The sequence below is a fragment of the Accipiter gentilis genome, chromosome 24 (assembly GCF_929443795.1).
Source record: "Accipiter gentilis chromosome 24, bAccGen1.1, whole genome shotgun sequence".
NCBI lineage: Eukaryota > Metazoa > Chordata > Aves > Accipitriformes > Accipitridae > Astur > Astur gentilis.
Genome location: NC_064903.1, coordinates 25,158,438 through 25,177,326, shown reverse-complemented (window position 1 = coordinate 25,177,326; position 18,889 = coordinate 25,158,438). Strand labels below are relative to the sequence as shown.

At 37.7% G+C, this 18,889-nt stretch overlaps 1 protein-coding gene across 12 annotated transcripts in view; it reads left to right on the top strand.

The window, feature by feature from the left end:
• ZC3H12B (zinc finger CCCH-type containing 12B) overlaps positions 1-18,889 on the top strand; it is a 74,158-nt gene that overhangs the window by 40,001 nt on the left and 15,268 nt on the right. For 7 of the 12 annotated variants that reach the window (XM_049827871.1, XM_049827872.1, XM_049827866.1 and 4 more), the window contains one exon: positions 9,494-9,630. The exons of 3 other annotated variants lie outside the window; for them this stretch is intronic. The gene's annotated coding sequence lies outside the window, so the exon portion shown is untranslated. Of the gene's footprint in view, positions 1-150; positions 381-9,493; positions 9,631-18,889 lie in introns of those variants that run through there. 2 more of the 12 variants (XM_049827875.1, XM_049827876.1) reach the window with 2 other exon arrangements.

The window sequence follows — 18,889 nt, the reverse complement described above, 5'->3', positions numbered from 1 at the left end:
CGAGCGGACGCCGGGCGGTCTCCGGCCCTGGCAGCAGTCGAGGCGCGGCCTTCTGCCGCCGCCCCGGCCTGGCTCCGGCCGTGAGCCGCCGCCCCGGGGCTGCCCCCGCCGCCCTGGGCGCACGGGGCGGGGCGGCCGCTCGGTCTGGCGTCTCCCTCCGCCCAGCGTGGCCCCTGTCCTTGGCGTGCTGCGGCGCGCCCCGCCTCAGGTGCTGCCCGGGCGAGGGGCCCTGGGGCCTTCTCGGGAAGCGGGCGCTGTTGTTCTCGCAGCCGCCTGGAGGAGCGTGCTTTGGGTCCAGGAGGCTGCGGTGGCGGGGTGGTAGAAACGGCCTGGGCAGTTGGCTACGGAATCGGGAGATGGCCTGGTTTCATTTAGTAACTGTAAGTGCGAGGGCTGTTTAAGAAGTCGCTCAGTGTCTGGACGTAAAAAGGGTAGCAAGAAACTTGCGTTAACGAAGGCAAGGTGTTGAAATGAGGAAATTACTTTTGTAGAGGGTGCCTGATGATCACTACTCGCATCCTCCCATTTTGCATTGTAGTGCAAATGGGAGTAAGGAACTCGTTCGCTTACTGCAGTATACATGAGGTTTGAGATACTTTTTCTAATCAGTTCAGTTAAAAATGTTATTTTTCATAGCCGTCTGCTTTTCTAATTGTCATTTAATCCTTTGGAGATTATTTTTCACAAGAGCTGTGTATTTCCTTCGCAAGTTAGCAGACAGTAAAATTGAATCAAAAGCTATATTGTGTCTTCATAAGTTATTAAATGCGGATCTAAATTAATATGGGTTTACTGAGATACATGTGAAACTCTTTTACTTATTTATTTTTTTTTCCTGAATCTTGCAATGTGTTTCAGTGACTAGCATGTATTGCCATAAATGGAAAGTAGGAATAGAAAGAAAATTTAAATACTGGTCATTTATGAACTTCCATTATGCGTATCAGTAGTTCTCAGTGCCTGGGAGTGTGCAGCATTCCAGATCCATCTGATTTCTTATGCTTGGTGTGTTTGTTTATTGAAATGGATGTGTCTGTCAAGTAGTCATTTTTTTGTATAGGAGGTATCCTTTATTGATGAGAGAGATGTTTTGGTTGCCAGATGTTACAAATGGACCATGGTATGTAGAACTGAAAGGTGTATTGCACAAGTGTAGCTAATGTCACTTATAAAATTATCTTTGCTTCTTGCTGGAAAAATGGGTTAGTGGGAATGTGAAGGTCATCTTCAAATTTAGAACAATTTAACTGCTGTTGGAATACATCTTTTCTTTTTCACTGTCGTATGTTTTCCATATATCGATCCTGTGGCTGTTGACGTTTTCTGGACCTGTGATCTGTTTGTCTTCTAAAATGATCTAATGCTTAGCGAGTTTTAATAGAGGCAATCTGTAAAGTTTCCCAAGTAATTTTCATTTGAATGACTTCTTTAAGATGTATTTTAAAAAAAGAAAATCTAAGGGCATCCAAACTCACTATTCAGAAAGAATGGAAACAAAAGGTGTTAAGAGGGTGGATGGATACCAATGATAGTTTATATGCAGATGAACTAGTAAGAAAGTAAATTCTTACTGTCAGCTGCTGTAAATGAGGTAAGTTTTGGCTTTCTGTTCTTTGATCTTTTTGGATGCCTTTTCCAATGCAGATTATTCCATTGTAGACATCTACTGGTTTTGACTTTCCTAGTTTGCAACTGAAATGTCATTTTGTTGAACACTTATAATTCTAATATAGATCTGTGAATAATAGAAATAAACAAATTGCTTCTGTCACTTGTACTCTGTTACTGTTTACTTCGAGAGCTAGAAGCATTGGAGCTCTTGGGACTAAGGAAGGCAGCAGGTAATTCAGTTAGGGAAGCAGGGCTTGGAAAGGTGAAGAAATGTAATTTTTAAACCCAAGAAGTTTCCAGGTGTTGCCACATTGTAAATTAATTTGATATATTGATTTGTCCATCTCATAATGTAAAAAAAATATATATACATAAATGGCTGTAATGCTACCTAGACCTCACACACATCCCTGAGAACTCTGTCCTCTTTTGATCATGGAATCTGCTAGACGTAAAGGTCTTTGAAGACCCATGTGTGCATAGCTAGACAAATATATCTTTTTATATATATATAAACTTATATTTTTTGTAAGTTTATTTTAAAAGGCTATTTTTTTCTAGGCATTATAAATGAAAAGCATGTTTGAGTAATAATACTGGCATTTTTTTAATTCTGTTGATGTGTGTTTTTTTAATTTCCTGTGAATTGTCACTTTTTGTTGTTAAGCTGTATTTGGTGCAATATATTCATGGTAACACAGATAATTTATCTGGAAGTAACAATACCATGACCACCTTTACAGATCTAGGCTTTCTGATACCGTGTTTGATATGTTTCAGATTTAGGAAACATAATTGGAAGTGCAGAGCTAAGCAGTATAGCATCTCCTAAGATGTGGTTTTATTGTTCTGAGGTGAACGATTTATTCATGAGATTGACCGTAATAAGAAAAACCTCTTCATTAGCTGGCAGTTTTGATTCAAATATATATGTTCTTTCTATATTTAAACAAGTACTTCAGCTAAGTGTCTTTGAGTTTTAAAGGTAGCTATTGTATTTCATTTTCTTACATGAGTTATTTTTGACATTGCTTGCTAGCAAAGCAGGTTGAATCACCGTGTCAAAATAAAACCTAGGCTTTACATGGTTTGTTGTGGGCCTCTTCTAGAATTTCATTAGGATATCATGGTAGTGTATAACTAAAGCCTTTTACAAATCCTAGCATAGGCCAAGGTGCTTGTTAGTTATATAGTTGAAATAGAAGAGCTCCTTTTCCACATTCAGTCCACCTGGAGAGAGTCCCCCCATCAAGATTAATATCTGTTCTGATTATCTGAGTCAACTTGTATTTCAGTTGTCTGGAGAGGAATGCTGTAACAGGGACAGAGTATCAACCTTAGGCTAAAGCCAAAAGTTTAATTAATTTAGTAAGGACATCCCCAAGAAGTTTAACATATATGCTCCTTTAATGAGCCCACAGACACCTCAGCCAAATCACATAAAGTCAAAACTAAGTCTGAGAATTTTAAATGAAAAGTCGCATGCAATTGCCCCCTCTGACCTCCCCTGCCTTTTTTTTTTTATCTTTTCAGATCAAACACTGATTTCAGACTCTCTGCCAAGTCTTTTGTTTTTCTGATTTCTAGGTTGTCCTGATTTAAAAAATGAACAAAAAAACACCAGCTAAAACAAAATAACCCACCACACCAAAACCCCTTCCTTGCTCAGGTCTAGTCCGTATATTGATCTCCGTTTAGAAAGGGAGAAATGAAGTTGCTGGAGCGTAGGGATTTGCTGTTTTCATTTTTGAAAGCAAAGCAGTAGGCTTTTTCCAGCTTCTTCACCTTGGAAATGAGCAGTGTTGTCATGATAAGAATGAAGGAATCTTAGAGTAAAAGAATAATTAGTTTGGATTAGACTTCAGGAGTTCATCTAGTCCAACACCTTGCTCAAAGCAGACCTAATTAGTGATGGACTGACTTTGTTTTTGCAAAAGCAAGTTAAAAGGTGTGAAAATCTGAAGTCACAAGATGCCTTTAAGCTCCTCTTGTTGCTTTCCATAAAGGTACTGTTTGATGCTTCTTGAGCGAGGTGTCTCTCTCTGCTTCTGGCATTTTGTTAGTAGCTTCTAAAGTGGTTGTTTCAGTTTGTCAGAATGCGTGTGTCCTAACAGCTGAGTACATCCTGCCTCTTGTTGGATGGCATAGCATGTGAGGGTCCACCCAGTATATTGAGACCTTTAGAAACTCACTACCCTTTGTTTCTCAAAGAAACATGTTTCTCAAAGATTGCTTCTGGATGAGATTTTTTTGGTTATAGGAACATTAGGTTTAGTCTATCAAAGTGGTGTTCTAAATATTCAATTACAAAATTAGAATTAGTGTAAGTTAAGATGCATCACATTCTTGATGTGTCTTTAACTTAGCTGCAATCACAACTTTTTTTTTTTCTCCTTCCCAGAGCTTTAGTGAGTCATTTAGGCCTGCAGAGTAGGTCTCCAAACAGGCTCCTATCAGAATATGGATTAGGAGAACCAGTGTATTGCCTTGGTTTTAGATCTGAATACATGATCTCAGGTTATAGGGAGCTGCTAACAAGTAATCTTTTAACGGGTAACGCTCCTGCTCCTATTTTGTGTAATATCAACTGAAGTGTAAATGCTGCCTTGGTAGGGACAACAGACTGTTTGACTAGCAAGAATGCTGGCTGGCTGTAACTGCTTAAGATTATTAGAAAGAGAAGATTGGTATAAAGAGGTACTATATTGTTAGAACAGCTTTTTTTGAATGCGTGTTTACTGTCTACTACTTTTTTTTTTTGCTCTGTCTTAGGAAGTATGGTTGAATACCTAATGCAATAGAAATATTCCATTTCCTTTCCTTCAGAAGTCTGGCCAGTACTTCATACTTGTCTTGTGCTTAGCACTACTTGTTCTTTCTAGGTCAAGAAATCGGTTAACTCCATATACAAATTGTGTAACATAAGAAACAGCTAAAATGCCACTTCCTTTATTTATAATTTCAACTATGTCCATCTTGTCCCTTTGAATTTGTACTTATGAGTGTGAAAAGATAATGAAGTTTGAGATAAGATGCTTAAAATCTGTACTACCTTTGCATTTCTCTTCAGTTCATACTTGATTTGTAGTTGACTCCTTCACAAGCAATTTCAAGTCCTCTATTTATGTGACATGCTAGACACAGCTTGCTCTTATGTATAGTTTAATACTGATATCAGTGATCATTTGAAGTATTTACTGAAATAAATTTGAAGTTGAGGTGATATTGAAATGAGCTGATAGTACAATTTTTCAGTTTAACAAAACTCCACAATATGGTAAGAATGAGGTGAAAATGGATACCTTCCCACTAGGTTTTCTATTCTGTGATACTGTTTCTATCATACATTTTGCATTAAATCCTGTAGTCATCACCAAAGCAAAATGGCTTCTTTGCAAGTTTAGGCTTGGTAAAGGCTGTAGATTTGGGCCTAGGGATTCATCACATATTTGCACAGCAAAGAATACGTTGTTTTATTTAATGCTCCAAATCTACTGTGACCTTAGTGTTTAATAGTTGGATTTTCAGAAGTGGCCATGGTTTCTCAAAGTTCTAGCTAATTGAAATGCTTTTACTCATTTCCCTGTTGTCTGTTAACAGGATCATGTTTTTCTTTTCCTGGCATTGTCTGAAATGGTCTCTAGGTTAATTTCTGTGCCACAGATGTTCGGTCATACTCTTTAAACTTGTCAGACAGTCCTGCAGGGCAGATGCCTGATGTTTGTGATGTACAATACTACGGTTTGAGCAGAGTTAGAAAACTGAAGTTCTGAGCACCTTCTCTGAGGTCTTATTTCTGCAGCAAAGTGCTATGCTTTTCTGTTTAGTGTCTTGCTTGTTATGGGGAGGTTGAGCATAATAGCATAGTAACTCAGCACCATTTCTGCTAAGCTGGACAAGGAAGTTTTCATCAAGGTCAGCCAAAAAAAGATCTGCAAGTTTGTAACCTGCTGCAACTCAGTGGCAGATATGGGAAGTTTTTTTGTTGTTAAATCTTGATCACTAGAATTGTTGTAGCATTTCATCTAATTTTGATCAAATAAAACGACCATTAAAAGGCAGAGTTGTGCACATTAACTTTCACAGTTTGGGAATTAAGTAGTGGGTCTTGGATGTAATTCATCTGAATGTCTTGTCATAGCTGGATGATACTGTCGCTCTCTGATGCCTTGTTCAGTAGTCCAGACAAATACCAATTGCTTGCATTCAGCAATGTTAAAATGGAAAGGGAGAAACTGAGGTCCTTAGGGGAGTGGTTGCACAATTACTTTCTTGCATGACAATGCTTATGTAAGATATTTTTGTCTACCATGATGGTTCTTTCTTGCCTTTGTGTTGTAGGACGTTGTTTCCCTTTGCACAGGTGGATTTTTTTTTTTTTTGAGATGCACTGTAAACTTGATCTGTGTTTAAAAACAAATATTCGTCCTCTAACTCACCCCTCAAAAAACCCCCACCTAATCCCTTTTCCAGCTGACACACATGAGCTCATCGGCCTCTTCTACTGTAGGGAGAATCATGGACAAGTAGGTTCCTAGCTTAGGTGTTTTGGTTAAGAGTCTACAGCAAGATTGCATGAATCTAGGTTTTCATACCCACAGATATTCTCATCAAATTTGAAAATTAACTGATCTGCTACCTCAGTGGCCTACCTTACATAATTGGCAGTGACCCTGAATTTCCATAGTTCTTGCACAGCATTGATAAATTTATTTTAAACTGAGCCACCTGTGCTAAAGGGATTTCAGGGGCAGTGGGCTAGAAGTTGGTGAGGAAGAACAACTGTGACTTGATTTCTTCCTTCTCAAATGCTACAAAAACTTTATTTCACTTTTCTAAATTGGTCTGTGAAATGAGTCAAGTGATACACTGACAGATTCAGAACTTATGTATATATATAGGTGTATCTATCTATGTTTGTATGTGTATATGGTGGGTTTTTTCCCATCACTGTTCTGTGTAGAGGAGACTCATGCAGGTACAAAAAGATACAGAAGATCAGAAAGGTAAAGTTTAGTGGTAATTGTAAAGTCATTGCTAGTTCTATATATTCTGGTGTGTGGATTCCTCAAATTCAGTCCTCTGCACAGCTGAACCTCTTCTACTATTACAAGTGTTCCCTCAGCATTTGTTAAAGAATAATCCCCTTCAAGGTTGGGTGGTGATGATGATTACATTCATCTTAACTGGTGAGTCAATGCTGAAAAAATCTTCCTTTGCTCTTTGCCTCTGTAACAGAAGTGTGCTAAGTCACGTTCCTTATTGTTCTACTCCTAAGGTGGTTAAGGGAGAGAGACAGATGCAGAAACAGAAATGGCAAATTTGCTTTTCTTTGAAAATACTACATCTGAATTGACTCAGAAAGGAGGAAGCTTCTAAATAAAAATTATTACTAACCATAGCCAGCAGGTTATTTTTCAGTTGCAGATTCCATATTAATTTTAAGGACAAGGTGTTCACTACTGGTGTTACCTGCTAGTACTTTACTTTAGACTTAATGTATATCAGTGTTTTATTTCAGAGAAGTCATAATGTGTGGAAAAAGTAAAATATTTTTCTTGATATTGTTCTGGGTTTGGCTTGATGAAAGACTACACAATATTAGGCCTTTGATTTGTCTAAATTTAAGGTTTCTCTGTTCATCAAAATGACAGTGTTGAAACTTCCCATTAATGTGTTGAGACTGACATTGCATAGTAAGGTAAGAAAAAATCCATTAAACTGAATCAAAATGCTGTCATTTATATGGCTCTAATTATCAAGGGACTAAAAACTCTGATCTGCCATTTTAATGCTTCTGTTAAAAATGCTATTTGACTTAGCTCATACTCTGGGAATACTGATTATACATGTCTCTAAATGTATAAAAGAGCTGCAGATCTGTGCTCAGATCTTTGGTTTAGACCATCTCTTCTAGAACAGAGAAGTGAGTTGGCTTAATTTATTAGATTAAAAAGTACAGAAAGTATTTGAACATGCATTCATTTTAAGTATCCCAAAATCCCTATATTCCTTTTAAATAAGGAAGATTCTTTGCTCCTCAGCGAGCAAAGTACTATAAGTGATGTTAATGCCAGATATTTGCGTCAAAAGCCAGATGATTTTATCTTGGTTGAAGCCTGATATACTTGTTTTCCTTCACTGAGTGACACTTATGTATTTTGGACTTTTTATGGAAGCTGTATCGGAATATATAGGCTATACATCTGTCAACGATTTGATGCTACAAAAGCTCCTAGGACAGTCTTAATAAAACTAGGTAAAACACAGTTTTAAAAGGAATAGAAGGGCAGAATTCTTTATTCCAGGTCCTGCTAGACAAATTCAGAGTGCTTGGTCATATGATCTTGTTGACGTTACTGAGAGGTGCAATTGAAACTGTGACCACAAATTTCTGTTCTTTGCAAAGGCATCACATTCTCGACTCACTTTACTTTAAAAATGGCCAACTTAAATAGGCAAATTTTCTGCGAAGCCTGTTTTATCCTCTTTTCCTGCAGTCTTGCAACATTTGACACAGTAAATGAAAATTAAGTATGCTAAGCTACCACATTTGTTACGTGCTGAAAGTAATTCTTTTTAAGGTTCAAAAAATAAATTGGTTAAAGTGATCAATTCCTGTTGAATTACAACATATGTATTATTATGGTATGCATGTGTAAACTGTAATGTATTCCTGTATCTGTTTAAAATAATTATAAATATGGAAATCTAGTAGTTCAAGGTGTATAAACACACAGGGAAAATGCCACAAATCACCTGTCCTTTTTACTAAGGACAAGAGATAATTGCACATAATGTCACGCAGTGTAACTCTTCCATTTTTTTAATCCATTCCGAAATACCCAAATGTTAATTTTAGAATACTTTCTGCTTTTCTCCAGTTGTGAATCTGTCCCAGCAGATGTGTACCACCTAAGCGTGTAATTAGAATGAGAAAAAGCTATCATTTTTATTTGTGACTCATATACTTTGCCAGCTTTAAGCACTTTTTTCTCAGTAGTTAAAATAGTTCACTACCTCAGAAAATATTCAAAGCAGCAAGCAGTAATGTGTAATATCTGTACTGCTCCTGAAATAAGAATACTACAAGAACGCTGTGTCTTCAATGCCATGAAAACACGAATGTTGAGTTATGTCGCTTTTTCCATGAGCGCTATAGAAATGCAGTTTTCAAAATTAAGGGCTAATCCAAAGTCCAGTGCCATCTATGCATCCTGAGCTGCCCTTTCTCTATGTCCTCTGACAATAACTACTGCCTAATAAATACTGTTTTGTCACATTCCTGAAGACTTGTGCAATGCATTTCGGTTTGGGGTTTTTTTTTGTGCTGCAGGCCCAAATTGTAATGTCTTTAAAATAGCCATTAGTCATGCGTTGGGGAAGTTTTTAAAGATCACAAAAACATACTCCAAGAACGTGTCTTTAGAGTAACCACTAGTCTGTGCTGTAGCACACTGCAATGTTGACGATCCTGTTGGATGTAGTGCCTCTGAACACTGAATCATTTTTAAAAATACTTCTCTTTCTCTTTGTCTCTACTCACATTGTTTCCATGGTTTTAGACTCTTCATTTAGTGTAATCAGTATGTGTGTAACCAGGAAATTGTCAGCTTTTGTGTTAGAAGGCTTATACACTGTCTACTCTGTAATCACGAGGTGTAGTTGTAGTAGATATATAGTATACCAGCCCTACCTGTTGTTTGGTTGTGAAGATTCATTCATTCATTCATTCGTTCATGCATTGCAGAACAAGTAACCTGGGATCATGCTAGGTTTATGCAGTTTGTGTTGAAGTCCATGTTGTTATGATTTGGTTGCTCTTACTGCCTGAGCTTGCTACATGAAAATTAATTTGGATATATGTCTTTGTGTACTTCAGTCAGCTTCTGATGATGGAGAAATAGCCACAGTAATGAAAGACTTGGCTATTGTTTAGAACATCCTTCTTCCAGAAAGACGCCTCTTCCTGTAGCCCTGTCTGACAGGGAAGAATCTGTAGAGAGGAGCATGATAATGGTAAGTTCTTGAAATAAAGAGTAAAGAGAGATACTAAGACATTAAAAGTCATGCTGAAGCCATGGAGGGAATAAGTTAATTTTCTTAATAAAAAAATGCCAGTTTTTTTTAATTCTTGTGAAGAAGTTTATTTTACAGTTTAATACAAAACGAGAAATGTGCAATATTTGTTCCTCACTGTGCATATGGAAGTCCCCTAGATGTTACCATTTCATTTGTCAGTATGCAGTTAGGTTTTGGGTTCTTTTTTCGTGGAGTGTTATTTAAAAAAAAAAAAATCACTTATTAACTACATGTATCTCAAAAATATACAAGGGAAAACAAACAATCCTCCCTCTCCTTAAAATAAATACTATCGAATCATTGTCATATGTATTTATTATCCAGGTGAGAGAGACATTTGAGAAAATACTTGGGTTGGGTTTGGGTTTTTTGGAGGGTGGGGGTGTTTGTTGGCTCTTTTTTTTGTGTTTTAGTATCTGCAAAGAGAGAAAACAAGTAAAGCTGCTTAAAAGTTGATGAAAGGATAATAATGAAATAATAAAATATTTTTCACTTAAAGATTGTTGTTCGTAATAGATGTGTGGATTGTATAATTGCCCCTTTGAAGGGCATGGCTCAGAACACACTGGGATGGTGGAAAGATAGTGTCATAAGGGACCAAAAGAAGTTGTTCAATCCATTCTTTCACTGTGTCTTGTCTGATTCTGTTGGTGCTGCTGAAATGAATAGGTTTTGAATAGAGTATTTCTAGCACCAGCTCTTTAATGATCATTGTCATTTGAATAGTAACTGTTAAATAATTTGGAAGTGTTTTTCATAAATGTTACAGTACTTTATTACAGAGCAGACATTTTCCTTCTGTTTAATACAAGCAAAATTAAATAGATGCTTTCAGTTTGGTCCTTTATGAACAAAACATAGATACTTTTTGCCTCACTCTTTTCTCTGAATCACATTATCAATTCTGCTAGTCAGTCGTGACTGTTCTGCAAGAGGTGTTTAGTAAGAAAACTTGGTTGCTTAGCAATGACCATCACGAGAATTAAAATTTTAAAGCTGCAGTATATATATTTCTGAGTTATAATATGTTCAAATCAGAAATTGGTAATAGCTTTCTTTTCTCTCCTTAAGTGTGTGTTCATATTGGTCTGTCTTTGGAGAGAATGTAACTCGTACTAAACAAACACTAAAATTTCAGTGATACAATGTTATTGTTTATGATCTGTGAGACAAGTGGTTATTCCATCTTTCAGAAGATTTTGAGGCACACTGACTCATTTCTCAATTTTGTAGTTATCAGCAAAATCAAGTGTGTTACTCAAATTTTTTTTTAATGTTCTCTTTTTGCTTGTAAGTGGATTTTTTTTAATTTACCCCTGTGTGATAACTCCTTAATGCATCTATACTAACTTAAAAGTGTACAGTATAAGCAGTAACAAAACAAGAAAGTGGAAAATTATCTGCAAGGATAGTTCTGTAAACTGATTATTAGTACTTTTTCTTTTTTCTGTACACCTAAGGGCAAAGTGAGCATAAAGGCAGTGAGATAATAGAGAATTCTCAATGGATCACCTATTGCTTCCAAAAATAGAGCTCAACTAAGATTTCCCTGTCCAAGGACTTTGCCTGAAAGCTGTCATTTTACTCTAGATGATGCATGAATTGCTTGCACTAGATTAAATGTAATCCACAGTTCATTCCTGTACTATTCAGTGTGATGCTACCCTGATAAAGATATACCCTGTTTGCAGACTAACTTTGTATATGCAGATTTGAGATTATCACTTTGTCTCTTCACTTTATCCTCGCCTCTTCCCATCCTTCTTTCTTCTGTAAAGGGTCCCAGAGTCTCATCACTGTTTCCTTTCAGTCTTTATTCTGTACCATGTTATTGGGGAGTTAATTCAAATGGCTTGAACTGTTTATTTGCTTCACAAATTTCTCATCTGCAGATCTCTCCCTTTGCTCAAACTTCTGACTTGAATAGAATTTTACAGTTCCCCCTAAAAGTTCAGCTTCTAATTTAAACTGAAAATGGCTGAAACACTGCTTTCATTTCTCCTGGATATGTGGGCCTGAAATCTAGGAGTTCTCTTAGACTTGGCTATCTTCTTAGACCCATGCAGCCAGACTATTTCTGAGATTTCTCAGTGTTATGGCCAGGGAGATGGCTGAGATAAAGTCTTCTGTTTCTGTTAATCCACCAAAACATTTATCCAGGCTCTCACTTTGTACTGAGATCCTTTCCTAAGCTGCTTGTTTTGAGGTGTATGTTTGCACAGGTGCATATTCAATGCATAATTTCTTTCCACTTGCCCCTTTAAAACCTCTCCATAAACTCCCTTAGTGTGTGCCCACAAAGTACTACCTTCCAAAGGTGTCTGGACAAACAGTGAACTGAAACAATACCAAAATGTTTCATGTAATCTTTCTGATACTCGAGTTTTCACTTGTTTAATTCATCCATAGCCAGTCACCATAATTCCAGATTGTATTTTCTTTTGGGTGGGGACTATATAGTCAGAATAGAATAGGAACTGATTGAGGTCCCTAGGTTCAGCTGTACTTATCACAGCTAGACAATGTAAATCAGAAAGAAAATAAATTCTTCATTACTGTCAGTACTCTGCAAGATGATGTGTTTGAATTTGAGAAGTGCAGTGTGGAAAAACAAACAAACAAACCATATTATTGCAGCTTTGAGTTTTTTTACTCTAAATGCCAGTGAGTTAATTGCATACATATGTTGCTGCTGACTGGAAGTTCTCTCGGAGATGTGGTTGATTGTGGTTGGTTTTACATGTATCAAAGAAATTATTATCTTTCTCACTTAAAGTGGGAAGCAGGAAGAAAAGTAATAGTTGGGAGTTGCTTTCATATGGATGTGGAAAATGTGAACTACCAAATGATCTTTTATTTAAAAAGACCCAACTTTATATTTTTGCATGTACTTTCTTTTAGGACTATATGTGTACAAATTATGCATATTACATACAAGCTATCACTTTAAAGTTTGGTTATTACCTTTACTCCATCTCTTTTATTGTAGAAAAACTCAGTGGTGACTTGGCTGATTCAAAAAGTTAATCATGTGGGACCTGATGCCATTGTTAGAGAAGAAGTTGAATATATAGGGCTTTAGCTGTTTCCTTTACAAAACATGGAAGTTTGAAGGTTTAAGTGCACCACATGAGATGTGTGCTTTGTGCAGTTACTAGTAAGAAAGATAGTCTCGTAACTCAGTAACGGAGGTACTTTAATTCAGATGTTAAGTTCTTTGCATTGTATTTTTGCATTTTGTACTTTATTAAATCTTTTTAAAAAGAATTTAAAGGCAAAATTACAATGTTTGGACAAAACGTGGTATTTAAGTTGAGAGAAATGTGTGTAATCATGTAATATTTCACTTGATATTTAAAGAACTGCAATGTAAATGTTATTATGTATATTAGGAGTTTAGTACTAGATCTAGCTTTTGCTGTTTGAACCTCTTCTAAGCTTTTGTTTATTATGATGCTAGAATATCGTTTGATTGTCCTCTTGGTCATGGTTCTTTCAGCTATATGGAAAACATTCTGACAGAAATACTTGTAACAAATTACTTAGCTCAAGTAGCAAAAATGTAGATATTTATATAGACATAATAATAATAAAAATGCATCTTGCCTGAAATGTTTGAAATAAACTGTTAGAGTGTGATAAAAAGCTCATCTCCAGAACCACAAAGGAGCATGGGGTCACAATGGCAGGCAGGGGAACCCCAATAACACAGAGAAATGGTGGCCCAGCACAGGCTTCTCCGGGGGCTGTCATAGGAGAGCCATCAGCCCTGTGCTCTGGAGGTGACACCCAACATGATGGGTCGACTAATGGTAGAGGCTCTCTGGACCATCTCACAGGCTGAGGGGGTATGGGACACGGTTGGGGGATGCGAAGAAAGAGCATTTTGTGATTGCATACTACTTGGGCAGTCTGGGGCAGGAATCAAAGACATTGTAGGGGTCAGGGGAGAGAATGGAGGCTTCGGTTTGATCTGTGAAGGACCCACCATGGGAAAATAGAGGGAGAAGGGGTTAAAAGGGACAGGTTGCCTTTAAAGGGGTTGTTGATCAGTATGCTTGTCTGGCCATGTCATGAACTTGGTCAGCACACTGTCCTTTCTTCACATTAAACTCCATTTCTAACTATTTTGCTGCGTCAAGGTCTCTCTAGGGACCTATGTGTCTGTGGTGCAAGCAAGTGGAGGATATGCATGTTGGTGCATGATCGCTAGCAAGCATCAAGCTGAACTAGCTAGCAAGATGTTTAAGTGGTTAGGAAGCCATGTATATGTGTATATCTCTGGAGTGAGACAACTGGAAGGTCCAGGCCAGCTGCTGCAGAGACTGTAAGGTCTGGGGGTCAACTGAGAGTCCTGGTTCGGGGAGTGTGTGTGTGTGTGTGTGTGTGTCTGAGGAGGATGTAACAGGGGAGACTGAGGGAGATAGAGGTGCCACCAGCATTGCTGATGGGCTCAGCTTTGGCCAGCGATGAGTCCATCTTGGAGCTGGCTGAAACTGGCTCTGTCCAACATGGGGTCAGCTCCTGGTCTCTTCTCACAGAAGCAGCCCCCCTGCTACCAAAATCTTGCCACGTAACCCCAATACCTATATATATATGTATTTCCCACTAATGGACCTTTGTCTTTATCAGCCAGAGAGGGGAACAACATGAGGCCATTGGTACTGCTTGCATTTGTGTGAGTGCTGAGTGTGTCTGTTGGCCATGTATGTGTGCTGTATATATGTGTGTGGTTGTGTGCGTAACCTGAGATTACATGCTTAGCCTTGCTAATGGCTGGAACTGGGGGTATGCAGCTGCTCAGGCTTTCTTGAACAGAAACAATAGTTATTTGGAACATTATATGGCATGTATTTGACAAGTGATACTTAAGAATCTATAAGCAGCATGGGAAGCAGGAAACAATGCTAGCAACTATAAATGTGTTTTAAAATTCTTTATTAGGTTAGGCTTCAATGGCAACAGATACAAACAGTGAAGCAAGGACCCTGTTTTAGTTGAAGAAGTGGTGAGAGGAAGGCAAGACAAGCTACTTATGAAAAGCTTAATTAAAAAATCCAAAACTTGCTCAAAAATGTATTAGAAATTGTAAGAGCAGAAAAAAATGGATGACTTGGACTTGACTTAATGTCAAGATAAAATGTTAATCTTGTGCCTGCTTAACACCATTTCACCTTTCCTGTGAGAAGGTTTAAAGAGCAGTTGCCACAACTCTTCCCTGGGCCCTTTTTGTATTTGAGGTAGCAAGACAGAATCTGATCAGTATCTCATTCATTCTTTATTTTCTGCCAGCATCAATCTTCTTCTAAAGGAACTTTGTAAGTTCCCACTTAGAGTTTTTAATCAGCAATTTCTTTAGTTTGACTGTTGCAAAGGAAACGGTTGTACAGTTGAGATAGGTGGTGAATTCAAGCCACTGAGTTTAAATGCTTTGAACATAGAGAAAAGTCATTTCCCTGATATGCCTACATAATAGATGTCTCCTTTATTTGAAGGAGAACCGTGTGGTCCACTAAGAAGGGATTATATACTGAATGCTTGCCACACTCTAGGTAGAGAGGTAATGATAGCAAGTAGAGGTACTTAACTGTAAGTCAGAAATAAACTGAGACCAAATACGGTTTCAGACATAGTGGTACAGAGCAGAGACCTCAGCTTTCCAAGAACAGGGCATCTGAGCCTTTTCAGAGTGGTGGTACTGATTACGTCTGCATTGCTGGTATTGACAAAGGCAGTGACTGACAGGCTTGTTAGATCAAAATACTGACTGACTAAAAAGAGATACTATCTGTACTGTAGTGATCCTGGGCTTCAGAATAGGACTGCAGATTTATTTAAAAAAAAAAAAAAAAAAAAAACAAAAACAAAAAAACAAACCACAACTGCAGTTTGGGGACAAGTTGTAATCAGTTTCTGTAGATGGGCTCTGGATCATAGTCTGTGAACACATGTGGTAAATCTATAGTGATAATTGTGGGTCTATAGGTAGTTCCAGGGGTTGCAATAGGGTATAGATTGGAGTGTTCAGTGCTATGAAGAAATGAGGGAGAGACCATAGTGCTGTTTTTGTAGCTGAAGGATGGTACTTCAAGTCTGATTTCTAATCTGGAGGGTGTCAAGAAGGGTGCTGTTTTAAAGTAGTGGTAGGTGCTGCTGCTGCTTTCTCTTGCTCAGTTCTTCATTCCACTATGCTTGCTGGCTTAGGAGCAACACAATACTTCTTCCTTCCTAGGTGCCCTCTTTCAAAGGTCAGTGGGAAAACTTGGTCCTGTGCTGTAATATTTCTGTTGTTGTTGTTTTTTTGTTGTTGGATTTTTTGTTTGTTTGTTTGTTTTGGTGCTCCTGAGCCAACAATGAGATGACCCTCATTGTTTGAGAGTCTTAACCTTACGCATTTGGGAGCAAATCCTACAACATCCCAAGTCTGTGGATGCAGCGGAACGTTAAGTTGCACAGATGGACCAACTGGCTAAGGGTGGAGAGGCTTCAGTGCAAGCTGACTTGTTTCCTAGGAGCTCTTTGTAGAAAAGTGTAGAGGGTTGTAGAGATGGGCTCTAGAGACTGCCTGCCTTGTTTTCTGTCAACATGGCAGTTGATGCTAAAACAGGTTATCTAAACTATTTGTCAAAAGTTGCCTCTTCAGAAATGGACTTTGCGTGCTGGGTGTTTAAAGGGGAAAAACTCCTTACTTTTCCAGAAGTTGAAAGTCTACATACTGTATCTTTTTTTGTGAAAGATCTGGTATATCTTGGTAGAAATGACTAGAGTTGGTACAGACAGGACCTTTTGACTTTCAGTGCTTTGTTCACAAGATCCTAGATGGATATGAAGAAGAGATTTTTATAAAACACTGATCTAATTTTTAAATAGTTTGAGGATTATGAGAGATTTATTTCTTTTGTAGTGGATTTTTTAATTCCCATCTCAAATATTTGAAAGATAATGGTGATCATTACATCACAGACCAAATATTTTCCACTGCTATGCAAGAGAGGGATGAGACAGCTAAAATTTCCCTAGTTAGTGACTTTCAACCAAAGGCTGACATGAATGAAAAAAAAAAAGGCAAGAAACTCCAAGATGAGTCATAGAAGTGGGTGTTTCCATAGAGTAAGCTTTCCATAACAGGTCCAGCAATCTATCACTAGCGACCAAAGAATAGTAAACCACAGCACGGGACTGGCAGAGAGCAGTCCTTCTAGATACACAACACTGCTTCCTAACCCGGATTGTACCTGGGCCGCTTTCTTTGTAAGGGCGACAAGAAGTGAGTATGTCAGCAGCAGTGACAGAAATTGTTCTTAGAATTGTATTTCTTCATTTATATTTTAAAGAGCTTTTGAATTCAAGATTATTTAGATCTGACTATGATCAAACTATCTTCTTGTTAAATTAAGATCTTACATTCAGGGAAGGACAAATGAAATTTATGATAAATTGCCTATATGATGTTAAATGACAGAAAACTAGAGATATGTATGTGGAACTAGGACAATGCAACAAAATGGTGAAATCAGTTTATATGCAGACAAGATATATTATTTTTCAGCTAAGAAAGAGGGAAAAATTAGGAGCAAAACTTGTATAGTTGTCATTTAGCAAAAAAAAAAAAAGGAAAGTTGGGGGGGGGGCGGGGGAGGGCATATCATAGTTTCTTTGAGTGAGTCCAGTTCATTTATTTTCCAGTTGGGAAGGAACATTACTTTGCCTGTAGTTTAAATTAAAATTTAAGTATTTATAAAAGAATGTAAATTTGGTCCTCTAAAAATTGGCTTAAATGGTTTACTTCTGGAAAATCATTTGTTGAAATAAAACCAATGAAGAAGTTAACAATAAATTTGAAAACCTAAACAACTTCCTTTCTCTTCATCATACTTTAAAGGCTTTTTCCAGTCTTAAGAACCTTTGGCTGATCATTCTTATGAGATTTCCACTGGCAGAGGGGTTAGGATTATTTATTAGAGGTGGAAAAACAAGCATGATATGTTTAACAAAAGCCAAAACCATTCTTGTGACGTTACATTTAAAGAAATTATGACAACTTGGGAAAAAGAAAGGAGATCTTTAAACTTGGACAAACGGAATCACACTGGTTTTTGTCCAGTGCCAAAGCAGTACAGTGTCATAAATTTGAAGAAAATGCATGTTACCACAGGTATTGTAAAGTGTTCTTTAGTTGTAGTATTTTGTATGCTGGGGGTGCAGTGTGTTAAAACCTGTTTTTTTAATCTTCTTTCATTATCATTTTTTATACCCTTTTAGTTTTGGCAAGGTACAAGGTTATACGTGAGACCTAATTAAAATCCATTCCAGATTAAGCTGGTTAATACATCTATGTTGGCAAGTACTTGCGTTGTAAATATACTGCTATTGGTGCTATGTGAGAGAAAGTTACCTCAAATGAAAATAGAGAGTACTGTAATAATAATGATATCTAAGTATTTAGAGGGATACTCTTTGAATGCATAATATTAAAGAACAGCAAATATCTAAATCTAACCTAATCTAAGTCTAACCTAAACCGAAGTATAATCAAACATTGGAATTTCCATTCAAATGCAAGAAAACTGTGTTTTTATTCCATGTTGATTAAAGGACTTAGAATATGGTGGTTCTTTATTAAAAAATATTGTTGGTTGACTCAAAACTTGGCCTTTTAGGTTTTTTTTTATATAAATTATTAGCATTTTCTTTAATTAGCTTGATTTCTTACGGAAACTAGGCTTTTGAGCAGCCTTCTCTACAGGCATATGTGTGTGTGTTTGCGTGTATGTGCATGTGATGGGTTGACCCTGGCTGAACACCAGGTGCCCACCAAAGCCGTTCTATCACTCCCCCATCCTCAGCTGGACAGGGGAGAGAAAAATATAACAAAAAGCTTGCGGGTCGAGATAAGGACAGGAGAGATCATTCACTAATTACCGTCACGGGCAAAACAGACTCAATTTGGGAAAATTAACTCAATTTATTACAAATCACCAGAGCAAGGTAATGAGAAATAAAACGAAATCTCAGAACACCTTCCCACCACCCCTCCCTTCTTCCCGGGCACAACTTCACTCCCGGATTTCACCACCAAACCCCCCCAGCGGCACAGGGGGACAGGGATGGGGTTTATGGTCATCACATGTTATTTTCTGCCGCTTCACCTCCTCAGGGTGAGGGCTGATCACACTCTTCCCCTGCTCCAGCGTGG